The sequence below is a fragment of the Eleutherodactylus coqui genome, chromosome 4 (genome assembly GCF_035609145.1).
Source record: "Eleutherodactylus coqui strain aEleCoq1 chromosome 4, aEleCoq1.hap1, whole genome shotgun sequence".
In the NCBI taxonomy this organism is placed as follows: domain Eukaryota; kingdom Metazoa; phylum Chordata; class Amphibia; order Anura; family Eleutherodactylidae; genus Eleutherodactylus; species Eleutherodactylus coqui.
The window spans coordinates 183521197-183536148 of NC_089840.1; the positions used below are offsets into that span (position 1 = coordinate 183521197).

Here is a 14952-nt window from a genome sequence, read left to right on the forward strand (position 1 = left end):
AGAAGCCATATGTGAACATAATCCAGAAATGTTTTTTCTCTTGGACAAAGCTCATTTAAAATGGACTCAAACAAAATTCAAAGCTGTTCTATGGTGAGAAGAATCAAAATTTGAAATTATTTTTGGAAACCACGGACGCTGTGTCCTGCAGACTCAAGAAGAGAGGGTCCTCCAGCTTGTTATCAAGGCACAGCACAAAAGGCTGCATCTCTGATTATTGCTTCTGGCATGGGCAGCTTACACATTCTGGAAGGCACTATCAATACTGACAGTCTATTGAGGGTTTAGAACAACATATGCTCCCATTCAGACAACATCTGTTTTAGGGAAGACCTTGTATATTTAAAGGGGTTGTCCCGCGGCAGCAAGTGGGTCTATACACTTCTGTATGGCCATATTAATGCACTTTGTAATGTACATTGTGCATTAATTATGAGCCATACAGAAGTTATAAGAAGTTTTTCACTTACCTGCTCCGTTGCTAGCGTCCTCGTTTCCATGGAGCCGACTAATTTTCGGCGTCTAATGGCCAAATTAGCCGCGCTTGCGCAGTCCGGGTCTTCTTCTTTTCTCAATGGGGCCGCTCGTCCAGGATGCCGACTCCGTGTAGCTCCGCCCCGTCACGTGCCGATTCCAGCCAATCAGGAGGCTGGAATCGGCAATGGACCGCACAGAAGCCCTGCGGTCCACCGAGGGAGAAGATCCCGGCGGCCATCTTCAACCGGTAAGTAAGAAGTCACCGGAGCGCGGGGATTCAGGTAAGCGCTGTGCGGTTTTTTTTTTAAGTCCCTGCATCGGGGTTGTCTCGCGCCGAACGGGGGGGGGGGGGGGGGAGGGGGTGTTTGAAAAAAAAAAAACCCGTTTCGGCGCGGGATAACCCCTTTAAGCAAGACGATGCTAAACCACATATTGCATCCATCACAATAGCATGGCTTCACAGAAGAAGAGTGTGGGTGTTAAACCGTCTGCCTGCAGTCCAGACCTTTTACTAGTAGAAAACATTTAGTGCATTATGAAATAAAAAATCCAGCAAAGAGACCCCAGAACAGCGTTCTATTGTGAATAAAATATGGCTATATTAGATTTCCAAATCACTGCATTCTTTTTCCTTTACATGTATTTAAATTTTATACAGCGGCCCACCGTTTTTGGAATTGAGGTCGCATAAATTTAGTTAACTGATGGGTGCATTATGTGTTTCCACGTGTATGTTTGTAATTTCATGGAAACATTGGGTGTAGACTGTGCCTGACTTTGAAAACACTTCATAAGCAAAATGATCTCTTTTCAACCATCAATCACTGTCGCAATAATTTAAATACATTGACATGTGAAGACGGCTTCGAGTCATCAATCTTCATGAAGATGTTTTATTTTTCCTAATCTGGATCTTGTATATTTTAACATCTTGAGTTCTTTTTTTCATTAAAGACAGCAAGAATTATTTGTACTATCCTACAATGTTGCTATTTAAGGCTTTATTTCTACAGGATGAACATTATTTTGCGGCATATATAACTTACTGTTATATGAATTCTGTAGTATACTCTAGTGGATCTACTAATGTGTGATCGCAGCACCGTCAAACTTTACATGGCGATCCCTATTTAGTTAAAAAATTTGTGCTGTTGTAAGGGGATGTTTATTTTTTACATTTTTCTTGGTCTGTTTTATTAAGAAAAGTGTGTAATGTGTCCCATGATAGTGTAATGGGGCACAGTAGGGTGCTTGTGTGATGTTTATGTTGGGAAGACTTCATGCTCTAATTTTTCCTGGCCCACTGCAGAGCATTACAACTATACCGTTCTCTGTGTGCAGTGTATTAGGCAGAGTTCTCACCACTAAGCAGTACGCTAACTTTTTCTGGCCCACTGCAGACCATTTTATTTATACCGTTCTCTGTGTGCAGTGTATTAGGCAGAGTTCTCACTGTTAGGGCGCCCACCCACTGGCGATTTTTTTCCCTGCGAAATTCGCAGCATTTTTTTCTCTGCAGGGGTCTATGGGACTTGTAATGTTAAAATCGCGATCGCGCAAAATCGCAATTTACCGCGAAATCGGTAGTGGGTGGGCGCCCTTAAGCAGTACGCTAATTTTTCCTGGCCCACTTCAGACCATTTCAGTTATACCGTTCTCTGTGTGCAGTACATTAGGCAGAGTTCTCACCGCTAAGCAGTATGCAAATTTTTCCTGGGCCACTGCAGAGAATTACAGCTATACCATTCTCTGTGTGCAGTGTATTAAGCAGTGTTATCACCGCAAAGCGATATGCTAATTTTTTCCTGGCCCACTGCAGAGCATTACAGCTATACCGTTCTCTGTGTGCAGTGTATTAGGCAGAGTTCTCACCGCTAAGCAGTACGCTAATTTTTCCTGGCCCACTGCAGACTATTTCAATTATACCATTCTCTGTGTGCAGTGCGTTATGCAGTGTTATCACTGCTAAGCAGTACACAAATTTTTCCTGGGCTTTACAGCGGGGTAATTTATTTGGACCCTGCTCTATTCTTAATCAACCATGATGAGGAGTAGGGGTAAGGGTCAAGGACGTGGACACGGATGCGGGCGTCCAAGTGAGGGTGTGGGCACAGGCCGAGGTCCTGGGTGGGGGGATTCACAGCCGGCTGCTAAGGGATTAGGAGAGCGTCAAGTCTCTACGCTCCCCAGCTTCATATCACAATTTGTTGGACCGCGTGGTAGACCTTTATTACGAGCAGAGCAGTGCAAGCAGGTACTCTTTCACCTGAGGATTTTGTCGTGACCCATGCCCAACATTTCAAAAGTTCACGGAGTCCTGGTGATGAGGCTGTGGATTTCCGGCAACTGTCTCAAGAGCTTTTTGTGGATAAGGATGATGAGGCACAGTTGACTGTCAGTGAGGTAGTAATAAGGGCAGTAAGTCCGAGGGAGGAGCGCATAGAGGATTCGGAGGAAGAGCCGCTAGACGATGAGGTGACTGACCCCACCTGGCTTGCTAAGGCTTCAGGGGGGAGGCAAGTGCAGCAGCAGGACAGGTTGGAAGAGGCAGTGCGGTGGTCAGGGGTAGAGGCAGGGCCAGAGCGAAGAATCCCCCAAATGTCTCCCAAAGTACCACCTCATGGCAAGCATCCGTGCAGAGGGCTAGTTGTTCAAAGGTGTGGATGTTTTTTAGTGAGAGCACGGACGAACGACGAACAGTGGTGTGCAACTTCTGCCGCACCATGATCAGCAGGGAAGCCACCACTACCAGCCTCACCACCACCAGCATACGCAGGCATATGATGGCCAAGCACCCCACAAGGTGAGATGAAGGCTATTCACTGCCTCCTGGTCACACCACTGCCTCTTATCCTGTGACACAACCTGCCACACAGATCCAATCCCCCTCCCAGGATGCAGGCACGAGCGCCACCTGGCCTGCACCCACACCCTCACCTCCACCGACTTACACTCCATCCAGCAATGTCTCTCAGCACAGCATTCAGCTGTTGCTAACACAAGCGTTGTAACGAAAGCGGAAATACGCCGCCACCCACCCGCATACACAAGCTTTAAACGTGCACATTGCCAAATTAATCAGCCTGGAGATGCTACCATACAGACTTGTGGAAACGGAGGCTTTTAAAAACATGATGGTGCCGCGGTCCAGCGCTACCCGGCCCCAAGTCGCCACTATTTTTCCTGATGTGCCATCCCCGTTGTACACCAGCACGTCTCCCACAACATAAACCGTGCCCTCACCAACGCGGTTGCTGGGAAGGTCCACTTAACAACGGACGCGTGGACAAGTACTGGCAGGCAGGGACACTATATCTCTATATCTCCCTGACGGCACATTGGGTGAACTTGGTGGAGGCTGGGACCGAGTCAGAGCTTGGGACCGCTTACATGCTACCACACCGAGGATAGCGGGTCCTACCTCGGTCCTGGTTTCTGCGTCGTATTATGCCATCTCCTCCAAAGCTCCCCCCTTCTTCTTCTCTGCTACCTCCACCTCTTAATTAGGAAGTGTGAGCACGTCGCCAGCAGCCAGTAGCGCGCGGGGCGGCAGCACAGTGGTGGGCAAGCGTCAGTAAGCCGTGCTGAAACTAATCAGCTTAGGTGACAAGAGGCACACAGCCCCCGAGCTGTTACAGAGTCTGACAGAGCAGACCGACCTCTGGTTTTCGCCGCTGAGCCTCCAACCAGACATGGTTGTGTGGGACAACGGCTGTAACCTGGTGGCGGCTCTGCAGCTTGGCAGCCTCACACACATGTCATGCCTGTCCCACGTCTTCAATCTGGTGGTTCAGCAATTTCTAAAAAACTACCCGCACTTGTGTGACCTGCTCGGCAAGTCTGCACACATTTCCGCAAGTCCACCATGGATGCTGCCAACCTCAAGACACAGCAACGTCGGTTTCAGCTGCCAGAGCACCGACTGATGTGCGACGTGCCCATGCGCTGAAATTTATTAGCCAGACCACTCTCACGTCTATATCTCAGCGCATTTTGGAGGAGGAGGAGGAAGGGAGGGGGAGGAAAAGTAGGAGGGGGAAGAGACTGCAGCCCACACTGCAGAGGGTACCCATGCTACTTCCCTCACATCTGTTCAGCGTGTATGGGCTGAAAAGGAGGAGGATCATGAAAGTCATCCTCCTAGGGAGGACAGCGATGTGTTGCGTACTGGGTCCATGGCACACACGGCTGACTTCATGTTAGGCTGCCTTTCCCGTGACCCTCGCATTAGACGCATTCTGGCCAACACGGATTTCTGGGTGTACACCCTTTTTGACCCACGGTATAAGGAAAACCTTTCCACTCTTATTCCCGAAGAGGAAAGGGGTACGAGATTGATGCAATACCACCGGGACCTGGTTGAAAAAGTGATGCTAAAGTTCCCATTTGACAACGCTCGTGGCAGAAGATGCAGTTCAGAGGGCCAACTAACAGGGGAGGCGGGGGGATCAGGCAGCATCTCCAGCGCAGGCAGGGGAACACTCTCCAAGGCCTTTGCCAGTTTTATGTCTCCCCCCTGTGTCACCACTCCTTAGTCAAGGCTGAGTCAAGGCTGAGTCAGAGGGAGCACTGTAAAATGATGGTGAGGGAGTAAATAGCTGATCGTACCATTGTACTCAGTGATGCCTCTGCTCCATACCACTATTGGGTATCAAAGCTGGACATGTGGCACGAACTTGCGCTGTACACCCTAGAGGTGATGGCCTGCCCTACTGCTAGCGTCTTGTCAGAGGGGGTGTTTAGTGCAGTTGGGGGGATGATCACATATAAGCGTACCCACCTGTCCTCCTCCTCAAACAGCATGTCATCACGCTGAACTGCCAATTTTTCTGCGGGCCAAAAGGCACTGTTAAAACCAATGTTTTGTGAGGGCTGCCTCCATGCTCTGTTACAAATTAAGCAACAACAACCTCTACCTTTAAAAATTGTTTAGGGGTTTCACCTGCCCTCGGCAATTTTTCAGGGGTACACTTGTACTCTTGGTACACCAATTTGTCAGTCCCTCACTCATACTCTTAGGCAACTAATTTTTCCGGGCTTCGCCTGTACTCTTGGTACACCAATTTTTCAGGGCTTTGCCTATACTTTTAGCAAAGTAATTTTTCCGGGCTTCGACTAGACTCTTGGTGAACAAATTTTTTCAGGTGTTAGCCTATACTCTTAGTACACCAATGTTTGAGGGGTTTGCCTATACTCTTGCTACAGAAATGTTTCAGGGGTCCTCTTATACACTTGCTACTGAAAGGTTTGAGGGGTTCGCCTATACACTTGCTACAGAAATGTTTTGGGGGTCCACCTATACTCTTACTACTGAAAGGTTTGAGTGGTTCGCCTATACACTTGCTACTGAAAGGGTTGAGGGATTTGCCTTTACTCTTGCTACAGAAATGTTTGAAGGGTCCACCTATACACTTGCTACAGAAAAGTTTCAGGGGTCCGCCTATACTCTTGCTACAGAAATGTTTCCGGGGTTCGCCTATACCCTTGCTATGGAAATACTGTGGGTGTACAAAGGCTTTCCCATTGCGTTGTTCTGCTATCTGACACATACACAGAATGAATCAGGCAGAAGTGTGGGCAGAGGTACAAATTACCACAGTTATCCGAGATACTGGATTGGAGCATTCACAGGAAGCAAAACAGATTTCATGAGACTTTCACTGGGTCACTGTATACCTGTGGTGGCTACTTTTGTGACACCTCCTGCTTCAAACCAATCTTTGTTGTTAGTATCTACTGCTGCATTGTGGAGATGGGTAGAAGTACTAGCCCCTGAGTCCCCTTTATGCCCACGTTTGTGGCTCCTAACAATTTTGTGATGGAGGTCGCACGGAATTCGAATTATGATCGTACCTCAATTTATCATCAATTCTCATCAGCACTGTTAGCTATCACCCACACTTTCAAAGAGGGTCGCTGACTGGCCCTGCTAACCCTCTGCAGTGTGTGTCTCTGGTTCCTCCTCACTCGCAGACGCACTTATAAGTCGACATGAGGGTAGTGTGGCTATCAAGCGAGCGTGTGGCATGGGGGTAGCTGAACGCTGCGCAGGGAAAATCTTGTGTGCGCTGTGGACACAGGCTAATGCGCGGGGTTGGACAGCAATGCCAGCATGTAACCCAGGAGCAGAGGCAGCGGTGTTACCCACAGGCGGTGATTGTCCTTGGTTGCAGCTAGTGTGGTGCTTAGCTAAGATGTGCCAGCCCGTGTGCCTTGCTGCTTATGGTCTGCCCCAAGTAAATTGTTAAGGGGGTGACTGCCAGGCTCTTGCCCACAATTTGGCTTAATAGTGGGACTTGGGTGCCTCAGATGCAGCCCTGCATGCTGCCCCTGCCGTCCCCTATCCGTTTCTGTGGTGTTTCCATGACTTTCTGATGCTTTCAGGTGTTTCACACAACCTCCCCCATGCGGAGCATGGGTCAGCTTGAAAAATGCTCGAGTCCCCCATTGACTTCAATGGGGTTTGTTACTCGAAACGAGCTCTCGAGCATTACGAAAACTTCAACTCGAGTATCGAGCACCCGAGCATTTTGGTGCTCGCTCATCTCTATTAAAGGTTTTTTGCAGGGCAGAAAGAAAAAAAACATATCAATTCTGCTGTTATTTCTTACGGAACTAATCCTAAAGCATAAATGATATAATACATTTTTGTTGTTGGTTGGTACTATAGCAAAATTACATTTTTTTTAGGTTTTTCAACTTTTGAACGATAAAACCCCTTTTTCCTGGAAATTTTGTTTTGCATCACTCCATTGAAAGTCCCATAGCTTTTTTATTTTTCTATAAACAGAGCTTTATAAGGGTTTGTTTCGACATGACGAGCTGTAGTTTTTATTGGAACCATTTTGGGGTACATACGACATTTCTGATCACTTTTACTGCTTTTTTGGGGGATGTAAAATTAACTACCATAAATAGGCATTTTGCTTCCGTTTCTTTTTTTCTTTTTTTTTGCTGTGCATGATATATAGTGTATTCACTTTATTGTACAGGTAGTTATGAATAAAGCGAAACTAAATATGTGTTTTTTATTTATTTTTTAATTCAAGGAGGGAAAAGTGTGCAAAAGAAATTTGTTTTTCTACTTTTTTCATTACTATTTTTAATTATATTTTTTGTGTCTCTGTAGGAGACTTGAACCAGTAAAGCTATGATTTATATGATAATATATTGCAGTAATTCTGTACTGCAATGCATTATCGCTCACAATAGCAATCACAGGCCAAGCCAGGGCCAGATGCCATTATCTAATGTCTGGTTGCCATGCAACTAGAGATGAGCGAGCGTACTCGTCCGAGCTTGATGGTCGTTCGAGTATTGGGGTACTCGAGATGCTCGTTACTCGAGACGAGCACCACGCGATGTTCGAGTCACTTCCATTTTCTTCCCAGAAAAGGTTGCGCTGTTTTCTGGCCAATAGAAACACAGGGAAGGCATTACAACTTCCTCCTGTGAAGTTCCAGCCCTATCCAACCCCCCTGCAGTGAGTGGCTGGGGAGATCAGGTGACACCCGAGTATCTAAACTACTGCCGGCCGCGGCTCGCCACAGATGCACGCTGAGAGACATTAGGGAAAGTGCCGTCCTGCTGCAGCTGCTATAGGGAGAGTGTTAGGCTGTTATCTTCGTCTTCAAGAACCCCAACGGTCCTTCTTAGGGCCACATCTGACCGTGTGCAGTACTGTTGAGGCTGCTTTTAGCAGTTTTGCACATTTTTTTTTTTTTTTGCATATCGGGCGTGCAGACCATAGCGTCCTCAGTCTGCAGTCATTTTACTGAGTATAGGGGCAGTACTGATGAGGCAGGGACAGTGGTACAGGGAAAGAGATATACTGGCTATATAGGCAGTGGGCTTTTTAAAAAAAATTGGAAAAAAAAATCTTTGGGCTACCTGTGACTGCTGGGGGTAGTAGTCGTTCATTAATACCCTAGACTGCTACTACTACTGAAATGGAACTAATACTGTACTCCCCCTATACTGCTGCTTTGGAATTGTTACTGGGGCCTGTTTTGACTGCTACTATTACTGAAATGGGCAGTTGGGCAGCATGTTACCCAGGAGAAGTGGCAGCGGAGTGTCATGCAGGCAGTGATTGTGCTTTGTTGGAGGTAGTTTGGTGCTTAGCTAAGGTATGCCTTGCTAATGAGGGTTTTTCAGAAGTAAAAATTATTGGGGGGGGGGCACTCTTGCCGCTATTGTGGCTTAATAGTGGGACCTGGGAACTTGAGATGCAGCCCAACATATAGCCCCTCGCCTGCCCTATCTGTTTCTGTGTCGTTCCCATCACTTTCTTGAATTTCCCAGATTTTCACAAATGAAAACCTTAGCGGAGCATAGGTCCAATACAAAAATGCTCGGGTCGCCCCTTGACTTCAATGGGGTTCGTTACTCGAAACGAACCCTCGAGCATCGCGGGAAGTTCGACTTGAGTAACGAACACCCGAGCATTTTGGTGCTCGCTCATCTCTACATGCAACCCATCAGCTCTCCATGATTACATAGAGAAGGCCCATTGATGTAACAGAGGTAGCAAAATCCCTGTAGGTATGCTTTGATCTACATTGATTGCAGCATATAAGGTTAACAATGTGGATCGGTGTTCCCACTGATGCCTGCTCTCTCAGTGGGAGGTCAGACATGGCCAGATCTTGCTGTGAGATGGCGGATGGTCCCTTCTGTGCCTTTGCCATCCATAGAATGTAACTTTATGTCCTGTTGCTTTAAGTACCACCCTGCCAGGATGTAAACTTGTAGCATTTAGGGTTAAAAGGGTGAAATTTGCTGCAGATCTGCTGCATAAAACATGTTAAACTGCTGACAATACCCATTATCCTACCTCAAAGATGTTGGTAGACAATATATAATTCCGATGCAGCAATATATTCTGGGTGAGATGTTTTGCCAAGTACTTGATCAGTCTAAAATAATGAAGCACGCTCTGCTGTAAAAGTGACGGATCTTGATCCTGTGTTGTGGGGTATGGAAACCCTGGATGAGAAACACTACTCTTAGGCCTCATGCCCACGGCCATGACGTACTCCGCCAGAGGAATATCGCAGCGGAGTCCAGCACGGCGCCCACCCAAAACCCTCATACTTACTACTCCGGATCCTCCATACACGTCCTGCATGGAGGGGCGGCGCGCATGCACAGTACAGCGCATGACGTTCTGGCAGTGTCAGATGACGCAGCCGGTGGTAGGCTGTACTCATCGGAAGTATAGTGTGACGGCCGGCTACCATTGACTACAATGGAAACCGGCCACACGTATTCCCGCAGCATGCCGCGGTTTATTTCACGCTGTGGAATTCCGCGGTGGAATTCCACAGTGTGAACATGTAGGTATTTGGTTCAATAGAACCTAATATCTGCGGGCAATGCTGCGTACAACATGGTAGAAGTCTGGCCGTGGGCATTAGCCCTAAGGGTGAACATCCACTTGCGTTTTTTTAACGCAATTGTCAACGGGACTTTCTAATGTTAAAAGCTCATCACACAAAAATTGCAAAGCACCAACTGGCAATGCATTTTTAACATTAGGAAGTCCCATTGACAATCGCGTTAAAAAACGCTGCGATATCGCAGCGTTTAAAAAACGCAAGTGAGTAGGAGCCCTCAGTTATATTGATTGGCTTGAGAAATGATCATATATTGGTCTAAGCTACAGGTGATATCTAATATATCTAAGGTTCAACTAATAAGATTATGTTCCTCAAGTAGTGATTTTGGTAAAATAATTGAATAAACACAAAAATGCTCAACCAAATATGCTTTAATCTGATTAGAAGCAGTACAGATCATGAGATTTCATTGTAATACGCATCTGTGATTTACAATCTTTTTTTCTTTTATTTCAAGCTCACATTGAGGCTCAGGTTCTTATAAGAATATTTATGAGATGCTCATTTCTTGGCTGTACCAGTGCCTTGATTGACTTGACCTCCATGATGGCCTCCATGATGGCCTCCATGATGACCTCCATGATGACCTCCATGATGACCTCCATGATGACCGCTTCCTGACTGGTTGCCTTGACAGGGATCAGCTATCTCTAAAATAAATGGAAGAAAAGGTCTCACTCTATGATACAATCATACATAGAATTCCATTGTGTAAAAAATCATTTATTCAGTGTATTTTTATTACTCTATGCTGTCAAATTTAAATTTAACACCTATTACAATAAATTGTTAAATTGATAACTTGTACTGTGTTATGGTTAATACAGGGCTTGAGGGGGAACTGCATGGCGTTCTTGGAATCCTTCTATTTTACCCTGCACTAAGATTAACATAGTACATTAATTTAGTCTCTAAGCTTCCTTTTAAAGATGTATTCACATGGGCGACTTTAATGTGCGAGTTGCGTCCATTAACGTCCATTTGGACGGAACTTACGTGTGTTAATAACACCTTGATTTCCAATTGTTTTCTCACGTGACTGATTTTTTTCTCTCACACATTGCTTACAGATTAAAAGATCGCTGAATGTCCTATTCTTGAGTGATTACTCGTAAGGAATCGGCCATTATTTCCTATGAAATCTTTAGAAGAAAAAAAACACATTACACTCACATGTCATGCAATATGCATCTGAGTGTGATGCGATTTTGTCCATTGAAAACTATTGGTAGCACTTGTGATTTTTTTTCACGCACATGAAAAATGCGAGTGATAATCGCAAGCACATAGATGCAATACAGTTTTAATCTTAGGGCTCATTCACATGGGCATGACAATCGCGAGGAATATAGACATGCAAAAAGTACGGCTAACTGTGCTAAAAATCGCGTGAATGGACGAATTTCCTCAGATGAGTCCCAAGCCTCATTAATGTAAAAATCGCCAATTCACACGACCTGGAACTGTGTGTTGCAGAAAAAAATGCGCTGCTGTTTGGAATTTCCTTGGTCAGTAGAAAAACTCCTAATGACTTCTAATGTCTAAAATACAGGCACCTGTCGTCTTTTTTTAAATGTTGGACAAAGCTAAACTCCCTCCCTATATATCCTAACCTAGTAATTATTAGGAAATTATATTCCCAGTGTTTCTGGTGGCACATCACATACACACAAAAGCTTGATTACCACACATCACACACACAGCTCCTCCCACAGCAGTGACATCATCACAGCTCCTTCAGCCCACTGAATCTCTGTGGTGGAGGTAGGTCAGTGTGTTCTGTAAGGACTGCTGAGTCGTGTCTGACATAATAGTGTTTAGTTGTATTCTCATTTTGTTATTTTTGTCCTCCCCTTTTTTTAACAGCCCTGTGTTGTTCTTCTGTTGGTCAGACTCTGTGTTTTATATATTTTGTAGGACCTTCAATGACATCACCAGGGGTGGAGCATAAGAAGCACACACACACACACACACATACATACATGCATACTCACAGACAAGTGGTCGTTAGTAGTTTGAATATACTACAGTTCAATAATACATGTAAAAAATACTAGAGTATGAGCTTCTTACCTTTGCACTGCACAGGGGCCACATTTTGACAAGGGTCAACGGTCACAGTTGGACAAGGGTTAGCTAGAATTTGAGAAAGGAGTTTAGTTAGATGTGTACTTGTTTTAAGGCTAAGCTTATTAGAAAGAACGTGTAAACTATTATCAGTGGCTTTCTGGTGACATTAATACAACTTGTCTAAATGCAAACAGAAATAATACTTGGAGTAATATTTTAGTATTATAGTACTATTAAGAAAACATAATAAGAAAGTAATGTCAACAATTAGAACATTCTACCTATTAACAAGTACAATGTAGCGAGTCAAGGCAAACGATAATCTGCAACTCTTGACTTTTTTTTTTTCTTGTTTTGTAACTATTTTCTTTGTATGACCTTTCTCCATAGACCTCATTTTTGGACATTGAACAAGACACATAAATGTGCAAACAATGAAAAGAAAGAACTAATAGTCAATACGTTTTCTGCTATACTTACGGTCTTGGCAGGTGGTAACCTGGCCACAGTCACCACCACCATGTTTATTAGCTCCTCCTCCACTTCCTCCTCCACCACCACTTCCATAACCACCCTTAACTCCAGACATGATTCTTCTGCTTCAGTTGAAGTGACTATTGTCAGTGCTCTTGCTGGAGCTCCTTTTATACCCAGCTCTTGGGTGTACTATTGATGATGTGTATTGCCTTATCGATCATCACAAATGCCAATTAAATCAGGTTATACCTCACTAATTAGATGTTTGAAATGTTTGGAAGGTAAAGTTCTTTTTTGATTCACATTTGCTAGTTTAATTTGGGGCAGGGTGCATTCATTAGCAAATATTTTCTTTTATGCCCGCCACACTAAAATAGTTATTGCTGTATGTTTTACAAAATAGCCCAATGAGTCATTTCAGAAACAATCAATTATTACTAGGCTGACATAAGTAGATACAGAGCTGTAGGGCTTAGGCAATCCTTCCAAATATTTCAAGGAGCTGCAGAGCAACATAGTAACACAGATATAAATATATCTATATGTATGTATCTTAATTTACTTTTTGTTCATCTACTACATTAAAGGAGTTTTTCATGGAAAATACTATTGATAACCTATCCCCAGGATAGGTCATTAATAGTTGATTGGCTGGGATCTGTCTACCGGGACCCCAACCACTAGGCTGAGTGGGTGTATGCTGTCAGCGCCACAAATACACAGAAGTCGGAGCGGAAGCAGCGGAAGTCTCCGCTCCGACCTCTGTGTAGTGGCTGGCACTTGTAATTACAAGGGTGAACACCTACTGGCGTTTTTTCTCCACTGCGCTGGGAGAGTAAAGGTAAAGTCTTGCAGTGCAGTGAGAGGAAAAAAACGGCATCACGCCGGGATATCGCCAGTCTTTTCAATGGGGCCAGCAGCAGCAGCGCTAGCCCCATTGAAAAGAGATGGAGAATGCTGCTGACTTTTGCCACAGCTGTGACAGCTGCAACAGCTGTGGCAGAGGATTCCTTCATCCCCGCGGTCCCCGCGAGGATGAAGGAAACTCCTGTCACAGCTGTGGCAGAAGTCCGCGGCATTCTATCCCATTGCTTTCAATGGGAGCGGCCCTTAGCTATTCATTCATAGCCAATCAGCACAGCCCTTTCAGGAGGCTTAAAGAGCTTAACAGCAGTGCAGGGGAGCCAGCCAGAGGACGCGTCTGAGCGCCGAAGAGGTGAGTAATTTTAAAAAAAAAATTTTTAACACTTATTGATGATTATCGGGGAAGGGATTATATTTTAAGCCCTTCCCCGATAATCATACTGTGGGGCTTGGCAGAAAGCAGTGCTTTCAATGGGATCGGCAGCAGTGCTGATCCCATTGAACGCAATGGGATAGAATGCCGCAGACCTCTGCCACAGCTGTGACAGGTGTGACAGCTGTGGCAGAGGATTCCTTCATCCCCGCGGTCCCAGCGGGGATGAAGGAAACTCCTGCCACAGCTGTTACAGCTGTGGCAGAAGTCCACGGCATTCTCCCTATGTTTTTAAGGGGGCTAGCGCTGCTGCCGCTGGCCCCATTGAAAGCACTAATGATATGCCGATTCTATTCCGGCAAGGCGAGAGTTTTCTAGTGCTCTCGCAGCGCAAGAAAGAAAATATCGCCAGTGAGTGTCCACCCAAAGTGTAGCTCTCATTCAGATCAACGCAGGCTTTGCCTGCAATTACAAGTCACTACACAGAGTATCATTGTAGTCGAACTGACCCAAAGAATGAAAGCATTATGTAATTTTTGCTGCAGTGTGGACTCCATAGAAGCAAGTCCCCCCCCCCCCCCCCTCCCACTAAGATAGCGGAATTAAATTTTTTCCCATGTCACTTTATGTAAAACTTTTTAAACTTCTTCAGTACATTATATAGTACCATTGAAAAATACAACTCGTCCCCCCAAAAACAAACCTTCATATGAATACATTGATGGATAAATAACAGAGTTATGATTTTTTTTTAAAGTGGGGAGGAAAAACTGAAAATGAACAAAATAAAGGGCCAAATACTTGAGACATTAAGAGAGATTTAGGCCACACATTATTACTAGAGATGAGCGAACACCAAAATGTTCGGGTGTTCGTTATTCGTAACGAACTTCCCGTGATGCTCGAGGGTTCGTTTCGAACAACGAACCCCATTGAAGTCAATGGGCGACCAGAACATTTTTGTATTTCGCCGATGCTCGCTAAGGTTTTCATGTGTGAAAATCTGGGCAATTCAGGAAAGTGATGGGAATGACACAGTGACGGATAGGGCAGGCGAGGGGCTACATGTTGGGCTGCATCCTAAGTTCACAGGTCCCACTATTAAGCCACAATAGCGGCAAGAGTGCCCCCCCCCCTCCCAACAACTTTTACTTCTGAAAAGCGCTCATTAGCATGGCATACCTTTGCTAAGCACCACACTACCTCCAACAAAGCACAATCACTGCCTGCATGACACTCCACTGCCACTTCTCCTGAGTTACATGCTGCCCAACCGCACCCCCTCCCCCC

General features: G+C 45.3%; 1 long non-coding RNA gene across 1 annotated transcript; it reads right to left on the bottom strand.

The window, feature by feature from the left end:
* Window positions 1–10231: 10231 nt before the first annotated feature.
* LOC136625875 (uncharacterized) lies at window positions 10232–12586 on the bottom strand. Its single transcript, XR_010792589.1, has 3 exons — window positions 12429–12586; window positions 11952–12014; window positions 10232–10528 (listed from the first exon to the last, which is right to left on the bottom strand). It is a non-coding gene; the product is annotated as an uncharacterized lncRNA (long non-coding RNA).
* Window positions 12587–14952: the final 2366 nt, after the last annotated feature.